A 14,577-nucleotide genomic window follows, 5' to 3' on the forward strand; every position below is an offset into this window, starting at 1 on the left:
TCAACCTGGCTTTTATGTCTTTCATTTTATGTGCAATTATTATACTCTTTGTATTTATGGCTTTTAGGCTCAAGATAAAAGCTCCCGAAGCATGAGAGTTGAAAAAGCAGTCATTCACATCTCCTAGTAACCTTCATTTTGTCATTCCTTTTGCAGTTTTCCTGAGAAATATGACAGTTTTCAACTCTCACAGAGACCGAAAGGATGATTGAGGGAATCACAGTCTTATAAATTTTTGAGTTGGAAAGATCAGTCCTTCGCTTTCAGGTGAGAGAAAAGAAGTCCTGACACAATTCATTTATAACAGTCCATCCTGTGTCCTTTGTGGAAGAAGAAGAATCAGTAGAAGAAAATGGAGTGGAGAATTATTGGCAGAGATTGCCAAGGGATAGGAAAAGTGGCCAGCTGGTCAGTGTTAGGGTTTGCACAGGTACACTAGAGAAAAACAGAAAAGTTGTATCTCCCATGGATATACAGAATCTGGAAGCAGGAAGAGAACAAAGGAACTGGGGTTCACATGAAGTATTAAGGGGAACTAAGTAAAGACCTGTTTGGAAAGGCAATGATACAACTACAACCTACTAATTTAAGAAAGAAAAATCCCATTGAAATATAACGCAACAGGCTTTAACCTCTAGGAATGCATTTCTGAAACATAACTGGACATCAAAACAATTCTTATCCCAACAAAACTTCCTCAGTTTCAGTGGCTGCAAAACTTCGTAGGCTTCAATAGCTGCAGTATAGCAATAGCTATGTTAGAATGAAGTGAAGAAGGACAATTAAAAGTAAGGAATGAGTAGAGTCAAGTGGGGGCTGAAAGAAATATATTAAGTGTCATTGAGGACTACTCTTAAAAAATTAGGACTAACTATAAATGCAGGGAAATTACGCTGGTGATGTACAGAGGTAAGCAGAAGTTTCTCATCTGCAAAAAGCGTCCTTCTGACTAGGAAAAGTTCTTTGTGGTGGTAACATTACCAAATGGTATTTTTATATATGCCAGTGTACCTATGGCAATGAAGATGTGGTAGTTCATCAATTACTTGATTCTGATTTTCTTTTATTTCTTATCAGCTGGGTGATCATTTATTTATTCAACACACATATTATATTTACTGAGTCATATATTTGATATAATATAAAAATACAGATGAATATGACACAGTCACTTGCCATTGAACTTTTCAGCCATATACACATAATTTTATATACACATATAAAATTGAAATTCACTTATGAGACATTTTATCTTTGAAAATAGATAAAGAAAAAACCAAGATGACTAAGTTAAAAATAATCAGGAAGTTGCCTTTGACACTTTTGTCAGATAGTTATCTTGGAAACTCTGTATTTCAAAAAGTCATATTACTTTTCCTATCTCTGTGGAAGATAGAGTGCTTTATATGATTTTCCATAAAAATTCAAAGTTTACTCTGACTATGTTTTGTTGCATGAATCTCTTAGGTACAAATACTTTGCTCTTTGTAATAATGGTTGTTCACCTTGCTGTAAGCAAAAAGATCTGCTTAAATGTTTTTTCATTGATTTTGTTTTTCTACACACCTTCCATTTGTAATGAATCATAATGCTTATGTTGTACCAAAATGGACAGCATTGGCAATCTGATTTATATACACTAGACTATTTCTAGTGACAAAACAAATAGGACAATAGAACCAGAATGCTAGAAGGAAATTCGAAATGTTATTAATTTACTTGAGCTACAGTCCATACCTATTCAAAAAATGGATAAATCTCTAACCATTTTAAGGTTATTCAATAAAAAATTTCCTACAATTCCCTTTTATTATATTTGCCTAACATTTGTTGCTGACTTCATCAATTATATAACTAAGTAAAACATGCAACCCCAAATGTTTTTCTCTCATATTGTAATGGTATGTGTTTAAGTAAATGGGATGAAGTAGAGTGCTAACAGGCAGCATTTCCCCATTGTCGAAGATGATTTTAGAGTTCGCAACTGTAAAGAGATTCAACCTTCTCCCTGAACAAGCTGGGGTCAATGTACTTTTTACTTAATAACCATCAGTTAGCATCAAGAGTTCATGCTGAAACAGCAGCAACTCAGTAAGATTCTTCTGCCAAGCCACTATAGCAGAGTCATCATAATCACATTTATCTAGTGCAGGGTAAAGAACACCAAGATCAAACCACAAAGCAAAAAGTGTAATCAGGAACTGGGCCAAAATACCAGGTTATTGAAAAGAGAAGTTAGAAATCAAGGTATAGTAAGCAGGAAGTAAGGATATTAGATGCACATTCCCAAATTGAAGTTAAGACAGGTAAGAATCTTAAGCTGGGAGGAAAAAGAATTAGAGAAGCAGATTGTCAACAGAAAATGAGGTCTGAAAATGTGCAGGTAGTGGTGGTTTTGATGAAGGCAGCGTTAGTTCCTCTATCTTGACCTTGCATTTCAGATTAACCTCAGCATACTAGCCATCTTCCCTTCAGAATTCAGGCAGAGTCCAAAGTGGCAAAACCTCCTGCTTGCCTGATCAAAGAATTGGCAAGCTAAACCATGTGACACATATACGTTTGCAATGACCCAATTTGGTGAAATATAAAGTTTAGTATGATTTGGCACTGGTATCTAGACATAACCAAGTCTATTTCTATGCTATGTCAAACAGAAGGAGAATAATTATTTGAAGTGAATTAATCCCTGGGAGTTCTTCTAACTATCCTTATTTTGGGGATTATGTCATCTAGGTACCTGAATTGTATCCTGAGGCCTATAATCGGTAAATCAAATGCAATTTAACATATAAGAGTACTGAGAATTGAAAATGTTTCTATCAGTATTCAGAGAGGTGATACTTAGGCCCTTTCTAAGTTGATATCAGAAATGTTAAAAAGGAAAATTCAGTCAATCAGTTCATTAAAGATTCACACCCAAAGGATACATGTTGACACTTGAACCTTAAAGATACATAATCTTTTTGCTAAATATTGACTTTTGTCTTTAAAAAGGAATTTAACTTCCAAAGAAAGATTAAGATATTCAGAGGCTTAGTATTTCTAAAAATTTTAAATAAGTGTGTTTTTCTTTTTATCACAAGAATGCCAGTATATACATAAATAAATGGTGATGTGTTTTCCTTCTATTGAGGGTTAAACCAGTATTTTATTAATATAACTTTTGGGGTTAATGGATACATACGAATCTTGTTTGGTAAAAGTTGAGGCAAAGGTATATGAGTTTTGAATGACTTAATGTCACCTTAATCTGTCATTTTTAGACTTTTAATCTTCTTATTTATTCATCTGAAAATTTTTTGTCTACTGAGGCAGTTTAGTATACTATAAAAATAAAACTGAGCCAGGTGGTCTGTGTTCTGTTTTTATATCCCCCCACCTATTAGCATTGTGATTCTGGATAAGTCAACTAACTGTTCATAGCTTCAGTTTACTCATTTATTAAATTGGAATAATAATTAAAAAGTGTCAATTTGTGTGTCAAATGGAGTTGATAATAATAATAGAAAGGTTTTTTTTTTCCAAATTTTAAGTGGTAGTATTGTTGCTATTTTATTCTTAGGAGTTTAAAGTGAAGATTTTCCTTCTTTTACTAATGTGTTGGTAATATGGCAATTATTGACTGAGAGAGGGGAATTAATTACTAGAGACTAGTGTATCATGTCAGTTTCTATACAATACATATAATTCCATAGACAAGTAAGTAATGTAATATTGCAAAGTATTTGCTGGACTACCTAGATACTAGATGAAAATACAACTTAAGTGGGTCTATAACTGGTTGAATTCTAGATCTAAAGAAAGCCAATTAAAGAATTGGTATTAACTTGGAGAAAGAGGTTTCTTTTAAGATAACTTTATTATTGGTTCTGTCCCATGCAGTTTTTATTAGTGATTTGGATGGGGATATTCATGACATGATAATAAAATATGTGGAGAGATAACTCAAATTCAGGATCTCTAGAGGTCATGAGCATCTAGAAAAACTGGCTGAAACTATAAAAATGAAATTTGGAAAAGATCTTCAATTTGTTTCTCAGTCATAGCTGTTTAAGTATAGGATGAGTATGACATAGCTAAAGCGTAGCTAGCATGAAAAGGTCTGGGTGTTTGAACTGACTATAGATACTGAGTAATGAGGTAGGTTAAGAGAGCTAATATGAAGAACCTAAGAACATCAGAGTTCCTTAAAGTCCAGGAACACTTAGGGGAATAGTGTAGTAGGGTTACCTTTCCACTGCATAATGTTACAAATGGATGAAGACTAACTCTGCTTCTTTCTGCTATCTTTTCTCTCTCCCGGTTATTTCCACACTGGGGTTGACAGAAAGACTGGCATAAGACTCAGAAGTTTGAGGGAACCACACCAAGCTTAACGAATGTCAGAAAATATGGTCATTTTTATTATGTGAGAAGTATATAACATATATTAATAAAGTTTGTGTTCCTTGATTGGAACATTAAATCTCATCAGATATGGGATTTTATTATGTAAGCAACTGATGTCTGCTAAAAAATGAAAACAAGTATCAGGCTCATGTAATTCTGAGAAAAAAGATTCTATTGCATCCTCCTCGTCTTAAAAGAGGCATTAGTTATTGTTGATTTTACCTTGTCTTCTGTATTAGTCAGGGTTCTCCAGAGAAAACAGAGCCATAAAACATATGGTTTATTTTAAAGAATTGGCTCAAGTAATTGTAGTGGTACAAGTTCAAAATCCGCAGGGTAGGTTGGCGGGCTGGAGACTCAGGGAAGAGTTGTAATATGAGTCCAAAAGCAGAATTCTGCTGGCAGAATTCCTTCTTGAGATGAATTACAATTGAGATGAATGCTAAGAACTATATGTTGCTTTGGAATCATATGATGAAAACACAGTCTGAATGGTTCAAAAATGACATTTGAGCTATGGTGGATGATTAGAAGTTAACTAGGTAAAAGGAGAACTAGCATGTGTTACCACCTGTATTGGGAGGGAGTGTGGTGAATATGAAGGTCTGAGAGAAGGCCAGTGTTGTTAGGAAAGAAAGAATAACAGAGAACATGATTCAAATAAGAATGTAGATTAGGGATGGGTCATGGGAAGTCTTGATAAGCACTTTAAGGAATTTTGCCTTTACCATAAGTGTTAAGGAAAACACTAAAGATTTTTCAGCAAGGGAAATGCATCATTAGATTTTCTTTCAAACACCTCATTCTGAGTAGGCTGGAGGGAGAGCAGAATGGATGAGGATTAGACCAATTAATAAGGTATTGCTTTTCCGGGCAAGAGAAGATGGAACCACAGACTACAGAGGTAGTGGAAGAGACAGAAATAAGTAGATGTATTGTAGAGATATTTAAGTGAACTCAATGATGGACTCGATATACGGGGTGAGGGAGAGAGAGAGTGCTAAACTGAATGGATAGTGATATCATTTGGGGGTATAACAGACACATGAATAGAACTAGATTGAGGAGAAAAAAAGGGAGTATATCATGAATTTGTTTTTATTTTTGAGGTGCCATTGAGACATCTAAACAAGCTATAAACTAAATAGCTAGATATACTGGCTTTGAGCACAGAGAAGAGATTTGTTCTAGAGACAAAATTTTGAGTAATAATAATTTTTTCCATAGGTAGAAAAATTTCAACAGTTTTTACTCTCTTTATTTTTTAATTTAATTTAATTTATTTTTTTGCTCTCAGGGAGGTTGTATTTGAATGGGTAGACAACCAGGCAATAAATAGGTACATCCTATAATATCAGAGAGTGATAGTGCAGTAAAAAATAAGACCAGTATATACATTTTAAAATATTTTTATTGAAATATAGTTGATTTACAATGTTGTATTATTTTCATGTGTACAGCAAAGTAATTCATATATATATATTATATATCATATATAATATATACTTTTTTTAGATTCTTTTCCATTATAGGTTATTACAAGATATTAAGTATAGTCCCCTGTGTTATACAGTAGGTCCTTGTTGGTTGTATATTTTATATAGTAGTGTGTATATTTTAATCCTAAAGTCCTAATTTATCCCTCCCCCCTTTCCCCTTTGGTAACCAAAAAGTTTCTTTTCTATGTCTGTGAGTCTACTTCTTTTGTAAATAAGTTCATTTGTATCATTTTTTTAGATTCCACATATAAGCAATATTATATGTCGTTTGTCTTTTTCTGTCTGACTTATTTCACTTAGTATGATATTCTCTAGATCCATCTATGTTGCTACAAATGACATTATTTCATTCTTTTTTTGTGGCTGAGTAAGATTCCATTGTGTATATATACCACATCTTCTTTATCCATTCATCTGTCGATGGACACTTAGGTTGCTTCCATGTCTTGGCTATTTTAAATAGTGCTGCTATGAACATTGAGGTGCATGTATTTCTTGAATTAGAGTTTTCTCTGGGTATATGCCCAGTATTGGGATTGCTGGATCATATGGTAGCTCTATTTTTAGTTATTAAAGGAACCTCCATACTGTTCTCCATTGTGGCTGTACTAAGTTACATTCCCAACAACATTGGAGGGGGGTTCCTTTTCCTCCACACCCACTCCAGCATTTATTATTTGTAGACTTTTTGATGATGGCCATTCTGACTGGTGTGAGGCGATACCTCATTGTAGTTTTGATTTGCAGTTCTCTAATAATTAACGATGTTGAACATCTTTTCATGTGCCTTTTGGCCATCTGTATGTCTTCTTTGGAGAAATGTCTATTTAGATCTGCCAATTTTTCGATTGGGTTTTTGGTTTTCTTTTATATTGAGCTGTATGAGCTGTTTGTGTATTTGGGGGATCAATCCCTTGTCTCTTGCCTCATTTGCAAATATTTCCTCCCATTCCATTGGTTGTCTTTTCATTTTGTTTATGGTTTCCTTTGCTGTGCAAAAGCTTATAAGTTTAATTAGGTCCCATTTGTGGTTTTTTTTTTGGTTTGTTTTTATTTCCATCACTCTAGGAGACAAATCCAAACAAATTGTTGTGATTTATGTCAAAGAATTTTCTGCGTATGTTTTCCTCTAAGACTTTTATAGTATCCAGTCTTACATGTAGGTCTTTAATCCATTTGGAGTTTATTTTTGTATATGGTATTAGAGAATGTTCTAATTTCATTCTTTTACATGTAGGTGTCCTGTTTTCCCAGCACCACTTGTTGAAGAGACTGTCTTTTCTCCATTGTATATTCTTGCCTCCTTTGTTGTAGACTAATTTACCATAAGTGTGTGGGTTTACTTCTGGGCTTTCTATCCTGTTCCATTGATCTATATGTCTGTTTTTGTGCCAGTACCATACTGTTTTGATTACTGTAGCTTTGTAGTATTGTCAAGTCAGGGAGCCTGATTCCTCCAGCTCTGTTCTTCTTTCTCAAGATTGCTTTGGCTATTCGGGGTCTTTTGTGTTTCCATACAAATTTAAAAAGTTTTAAATGACAATACTACCTAAGGCAATCTATAGTTTCAATGCAATCTCTATCAAATTACCAACGGCATTTTTCACAGAGAAAATACATAATGATAAATAACTATAATGACCTTAGTAAACATTTTAAGGAAATTTATATTTTATTCACCACAAAATCATATACTTTTGAATACAGAGTTAGTACACAGAAATGGCTTACATATTTATTCAGCTTACTAATACTCCTCGGTGCATGGGGCATCAGGACCACAGTGGGAAACCACTGAATAAAAACATGTTCCTCAGAGAGCTTAAAGTTCAAATACACATCATAAACAAATGAGGAGGCAGGGCCACATGAACTCTGGGTTGTGGGGAAGAGGCCAAAACAAAGGCCATGGGTGAAGTCTCTCCTGAAGAAGAGTGCAACATGTTGGCCTCTAAATGGTATCCTCACTTTCTTCTGCTTGTCCTGGGAAATCTTGTCACACCTCCTCTTCTCCTAGCTGATTAAAATGTATGGACATGATTATAGTCTGATGGACAACCTAACCTTCTAGATCCTTTCACTCAATAATCTCAACTTTTCATTAGTTATCTATTTTAGCAGGAGTGGGTTTGGGGAAGTCCTGGCAGACTTGACATGGGGAGATCGAATGAGGAAACCAGTCATGTCACGTCATATATTCCATTTACAATTCTTGGTCTTCTAAGGCATTTGTAAGCTCTTTATAAAGCTGTATACTCTTTCCATCTCCTTCATTCACTCAACCACTGCCATTGAGTCTACAGAATAGAATTCAGGATGACAGACATTTTGGTTAGCCAGTTAGAGCTGGATCTGGAATAGATACAAGGTATATGTGTTTAAAATACTTTTGTTCACTGATCAGGCCAAAATTAAGCATGTGAAAGACACTTTTGTGGATTCTGGGAATATAGGCATTGTCTTTGGGCACAAGGAGTCTAGAAAGAGAGATGAATATGTCAAGAAAATAATTGTATGCCTCAGTTACCTCATGAAAAAATATTTATTGAACACCTACTATATGCCAGGCACCATGTTATTCCACAAGGATATAGGTACAGTGATGAGTAAGACAGGCATGGTTCTCATCCTTATAGAGCTTGGAATATAGCACGCTATCATAGAAACCTCTTGTGTATGAGGAGAGTTCTAGAATTAAAAAGATGTACACATATCAACAGCTAGGCAGTAAATGGCTTGCCTGTTTATTGCCTATGTGTGTGTAACATCTTCTTCACTACTAAAAATATAAATTTGTTGACACATGCATCCATCCATTCCTCTTTCCTATTAAAACAGAAGCATCTCTAAAACTACCTCACCATGTAGTGCAGCCTCTTTTTTTGGAGAAAATATAGACTCTGTTGCTATCAATGCCTATTGGCAAGGAATAGAAAGTAGAAGTAAGGAAAGAACTGTGCTCCTTAGGCTGTTATCACCTAATCCTGAGTTTTTACAGGTAATGGTTGATGTGCTTAAGAGAATAGATAAGAACTATCAGTAAAAGGAGGCTATACTATCTCCCAAACTAAAAGTGTGAATATTATTAATAGGTAAGTGATTTAGCTCCTCTTGGGCTTTCAACTCTAGAGTATGATTATTTGGTGCAAAGCAAAACATAATGATTGAAACAGTAAAGTGGGGTTTCTTAAACAATCTACTGATGTATGTTTGAGTTCTTAACTTTGGAATCAGAAGCATTCTAGATGAGATGCATAATACTGAGGGCAAAAAGACAGGGTTAGTAAACCTATGGTACTGGTTAAAATGGCACTTTGTAAAGGTCAAATCATGGTTGAACTGCTAATGTCTTGTTAATTTGGTGATGTTCTAGACCTATTTGAGGGCCAGTGAAAGCCAGAGCTTTGAGACTGGGACAGCTCAAAACCACTGCGACTTGAATTGATAGATGCTATGAATCAGTCTTTAATTTTACTATCAAGACTCATCATAGTGGCAGGCCTCTCTGATATGGCATGATTTGAATTCAGGTCACCACCAAAAGGCCTCCCAAATACTTTTGACATCCCCAAATCCTGAAAGGTCAACTTTAGGTGAACTAGCACAATGGGATGTTTTTCTCCTCATTATTAGATGGGAATAAAACCTAGGGGAATGGGAATTTAAATGGGATGGAATGGAAGAAAGAGAAAAATTTTGAGTGGGAAGCAACGTCAAGAGGGATAAAGCAGTTTACAGGGCTATAGTGGTGGGATCTTTGAACAATATTGTCAAATCATAGAGTGCTAATTGGGAGTGGCTAAAAGGCATCATGAAACCACTTGGTAATGAGAAGGAGGGCAACTAGGAACTAGGGTAAAATTGCAGAAATTATCATATTAAAGTCAAACATCTATGGTTTTGCAGTAGATACATGATTCAAAATTTGTTTTTCTCTGTGTGTTTGAAGGGTTACATTCTTTCCAAGTGGTATCAAATATATGTAATTTTACCAAAAGTAAGTACACAGCATCTTCTCTCTCCTGACCTTAGGATCTCAGAAAACAAATTTTGCGATAATTGCTTTTTCTCAGGATAGAGGGTAAACATGTATCTTGCCGAACACACCCTTGAAAAGATCTTTTAAGGACATTTGTTAGGCAGCCCTGAAGCAATCTGTTCTTCTTGAACTCGGGGACAGAACTGAGGCCATCAAATATTTTATTCTCATTGTCGTTTGGACATCATACCTGACCTTGTATTGTAATAATATAAGGACATAGAAAATAATCACCATTTTACGCCATGGAATACATGTGAGTTTATCCCTATAATACCTCTATTTCATTGCTTTGGCTGGTAAATATCATACTTTAGATCTGGTGACATTTTCTTTGCATGTTGCTTCTCCAGAATATATAGTGCATTTTTAAGAATGCCTGGATTGAAAATTCTTTCATTGATAAGAGACAGTAAGCAGTGTATTACAGGGTGCAACAATTCTATAGTGTGCCCATTGTGGTGAATGTAATAAAGAAGGATTTTGTAAAGTTATTGATATCTAATTATGCTTCATCAGAGCCTACAAAGTGTCCACACAGCTCTGGCACTTATCCTGAAAAGCCAGCTAAACAGTTACAAATGCCTAGAAAATTAAAGCCTTCTGTCTTAGGAACACACACATGGAGCCCATATGTTGGAAAAATTGGTCTGAGCTTTGTTTATTATAATCAATTAATTTGTAACACTTAAAAATGGGATTTAGGAAGGATTCTGAAGCAACTAAGCCAAGCATTTCTCATAAAATTAATTGATAAATATCTTTATGGATTTTTTAAGGAAAAGATAAATTTTACTTAAGGGTTTACAAAGCTATTATTGACAACAGTGTTCCTCTCTCTCTCTCTCTCTCTCTCTCTTTCTTCCCCTGTGGGTATCAGAAAGTTTATATTTTTTTCCAACATTACTGATACTTTTTTTACCCTCAACAATTTTTAAATGTACATTACAGTATTGCTAACTATATGCACATTGTTGTACAGCAGATCTCTAGAACATTTTTTTCTTGCATGACTGAAACCCATTGAACAACAACTCCCCATTTTCACCTCCCTCCAGCCCCTGGCAACCACCAACCTACTTCCTGTTTCTATGAGTTTGATTATTTTAGATATCTCATATAAGTGGTATTATGAAGTATTTGTCTTTTGTATTTGGCTTTTTTCACTTAGAATAATGTCTTCAAGTTTCATCCATGTTGTAGCATATGACAGGATTTTCTTCTTTTTTAAGGCTAAATAACATTCCATTGTCTGTATATTCCACATTTCCTTTATTCAGTTATCCATTGATGGACATTTAGATTGTTTCCACATCTTGCTATTATGAATAATGCTGCAAATGATCATGGGTGTGCAAAACAATACTATTCAAGATCCTGATTTCAATTCCTTTGAGTATATACCTAGAAGTGGTCTTGCTAGGTCATATGGTAGTTCTATTTTTAATTTTTTGAAGAAACTCCATACTGTTTTCTGTAGAGGCTGCACTATTTTGCAATCTCACTAACAGTATGCAAGTGTTCCTGTTACTCCATATCCTCCCCAACAATTGTTATTTCCTGTTTTTGTTGTTTTGAAAATGGTCATCCTAATGGGTTTGGGGTAATATTTCACTGTGGTTGTGGTTTGCATTTCCCTGATGAGTAGTGATGTTGAACATTTTTTCACATGATTTTGGTCATTTGTATATCTTTGAAGAAATGTTGTTCGAGTCTTTTGTCCATTTTTTAATTGGATTATTTATTTGTTTGTTTGTTGTTGTTATTGAGCTGTAGGAGTTCTTATATATTCTGGATATTAGCCCTCATCTGATATATGTTTCATAAACATTTTTTTCCTTTCTATATGTTGCTTTTCCACTCTGTTTATTGTTTCTTTGCTGTGCAGAAGTTTTAAAGTTTGACATAATCTTATTTTTCTATTTTTGATTTTGTTACCTGTGTTTATGGTGTCATACCCAAGAAATCATAGCCAAGGCCAATTTTATGAAGCTTTTCCCCTATATTTTCTTCTAGGAGTTTTATAATTTCAGGTCTTATGCTCAGGCTAATCCATTTTGAGCTTATTTTTTGTGTGGTGTAAAAAATAAGGGTCCATCTTCATTCTTTGGCATAGAAATATCCAGTTTTCCCAACACCATTTGTCGGAGAGACAATCCTTTCCTCACTGTATATATAGACTTAGCACCCTTGTCAAAGATCATTTGACCATATACATGAGGGCTTATTTCTGAGCTCTCTATTCTGTTCCATCGATATATATATCTGTCTTTATTCCAGTACCATTCTTTTTTTTCCCTCCCATTTTTATTAAGATATAATTGACATACAGTACTGTATAAGTTGTACAGCATAATGATTTAACTTAAATATATCGTGAAATGATTACCACAATAAATGTAGTTAACATCCATCATCTCATATAGATACAAAAAAGAAGAAAAAGGAAAAAAAATCCCTGTTATTAGAACTTAGTATTTTCTTTCTCAACAACTTACATGCATATTATACAGCCGTGTTAACTATAGTCATCATATTGTACATTACATCCCTAGTACTTATTTATCTTATAACTGGAAGCTTGTACCTTTTGATTACCTTCATCCAATTCCCCTTCACCCCATCCCACATCTCTGTTAACCACAAATCTGATATCTTTTTCTATTAATTTGGTACTTTTTAAGATTCCACATATAAGTGAGATCACATAGTATTTGTCTTTCTCTACCTTATCTCACTTAGCATAATGCCTTCAAGGTCCATTCATGTTGTTGCAACTGGCAGGATTTCCTAATTTTTATGGCTGAATAATATTCCAAATGGAATATTATCATACTGTTTTGATTACTATAGCTTTGTAATATGTTTTGAAATCATGATGTGTAAGATCTCCAAATTTGTTGTAATTTTTCAAGATTGTTTTGGATATTTGGGGTCCTTTGAGATTCCACATGAATTTTAGGATTTTTTCTATTTCTACAAAAATGCCACTGGGGTTTTGATAAGGATTGCATTGAACCTGTAGATTGCTTTGTGTACTGTGCACATTTTAATAATATTAAGTCTTCCAATCCATGAACACGGGATATCTTTTCATTTATTTCTATCTTTAATTTCTTTCAGCAATAGTTTAATTTTTCAGTGTGCAATCTTTTGCCTCCTTGGTTAAGTTTATTTCAAAATATTTTATTCTTTTTGATGCTATTGTAAATGGGATTATTTTCTTAAAATGCTTTTTGGATTGTTCATTGTCAATATATAAAAATGCAGCTGATTTTTGAGTATTGATTTTGTATAGTGCATTTTGCTTCATTCATTTATTAGTTCTAACAGTTTTTTTTTTAATCTTTAGGGATTTCTACATATAAGATCATGTTATCTACAAAAACTGAGAGTTTACTTCTTCCTTTGCCATTTGGATGCATTTTTTTCTTTTTCTTGCCTAATTGCTCTATAACTGCCAGTACTATGTTAAATGGAAGTGGCAAGAGTGGGCACCCCTGCCTTTTTCCTGATCTTAGAGGAAAAGATTTCAGTCTTTAACTGCTGAGTATGGTGTGGATTTCTCATATATGGACTTTATTATATTGAAAAAAATTTCCTTCTGTTCCTAGTTTGGTGAGCATTTTTAATCATAAAAAGGTATTAAATTTTGTCAAGTGCATTTTTTATCAATTGAGATGATCATGAGATTTCTATCTTTCATTCCATTGATGTGGTGTATTATCAATACATTGATTTTCATATGTTAAAGCATCCTTGCATCCCATGGATAAATCCCACATGGTCTCTTAATGTGCTGTTGAATTTGGTTTGCTAGTATTTTCTTTAGGATTTTTGCATCACTATCCACCAGAGATATGAGGTTGTAGTTTGGGTTTTTTTTTCTTTTTTTCTTGTGTCATTGTCTGGCTTTGGTATCAGAGTAATCCTGTCCTCATGAAATGAGTTTGGAAGTGTTTACTCCTTTTCTATTTTCCTGAAGAGTTTGAGAAGTATTGGTGTTAATTATTCTTTAAACGTTTGGTAGAATTCTCCTGTGAACCATCTGTTTCTCGGCTTTTCTTTGTTAGGAGGCTTCTGATGACTGAGTCAATCTCTTTAATAGTTAAAGATCTGTTCAGATTTTTTATTTCTTTGTGATTCAGTCTTGATAACTTGTATATTTCTAGGAATTTATCCATTTCTTCTAAGTTACCTATTTGTTGGCATATGATTGCTCATAATAGCCTTTTATAATCCTTTTTATTTCTATGACATACATTGTAATGTTCCCTTGTGTTTTTTTTGGTTTTTTGAGTCTTCTTTTTCCTTAGTTTAGCTAAGGGTTTATCAATTTTGTTTATCTTTTCAAAAAACCAACTCAGTTTCATTGACTTTTTTTTTTCCTATGGTTTTTCTATTCTAACATGTGATCTATGTTGGAGAACATTCCATTTGCATATGAGGAAATATATATTCTGTTGCTGTTTGGTAAAATGGTCTATATATGGCTATTAGGTCCAATTGGTCTATAGTTGTTTTCAAGTTCTGTTTCCTTATTGATCTTCTTTCTGGCTGTTTTATCCACATGGAAAGTGAGATACTGAAGTCTCCTGCTGTCATGGAGTTTCATTCTATTTCTCCCCTCAGTTCTGTCACTGCTTGCTT

At 34.1% G+C, this 14,577-nt stretch overlaps 1 long non-coding RNA gene across 6 annotated transcripts in view; it reads left to right on the forward strand.

Annotated features, from left to right (window-relative positions):
* LOC309620793 overlaps positions 1 to 14,577 on the forward strand; it is a 959,234-nt gene that overhangs the window by 331,476 nt on the left and 613,181 nt on the right. For 3 of the 6 annotated variants that reach the window (XR_014239625.1, XR_014239626.1, XR_014239627.1), the window contains exon 7: positions 157 to 267. This is a non-coding gene — a long non-coding RNA (uncharacterized lncRNA). Of the gene's footprint in view, positions 1 to 156; positions 13,197 to 14,577 lie in introns of those variants that run through there. The other 3 variants (XR_014239628.1, XR_014239629.1, XR_014239630.1) reach the window with 1 other exon arrangement.

This window comes from Balaenoptera borealis (genome assembly GCF_965194805.1).
Source record: "Balaenoptera borealis genome assembly, chromosome: X".
NCBI classification, from domain to species: domain Eukaryota; kingdom Metazoa; phylum Chordata; class Mammalia; order Artiodactyla; family Balaenopteridae; genus Balaenoptera; species Balaenoptera borealis.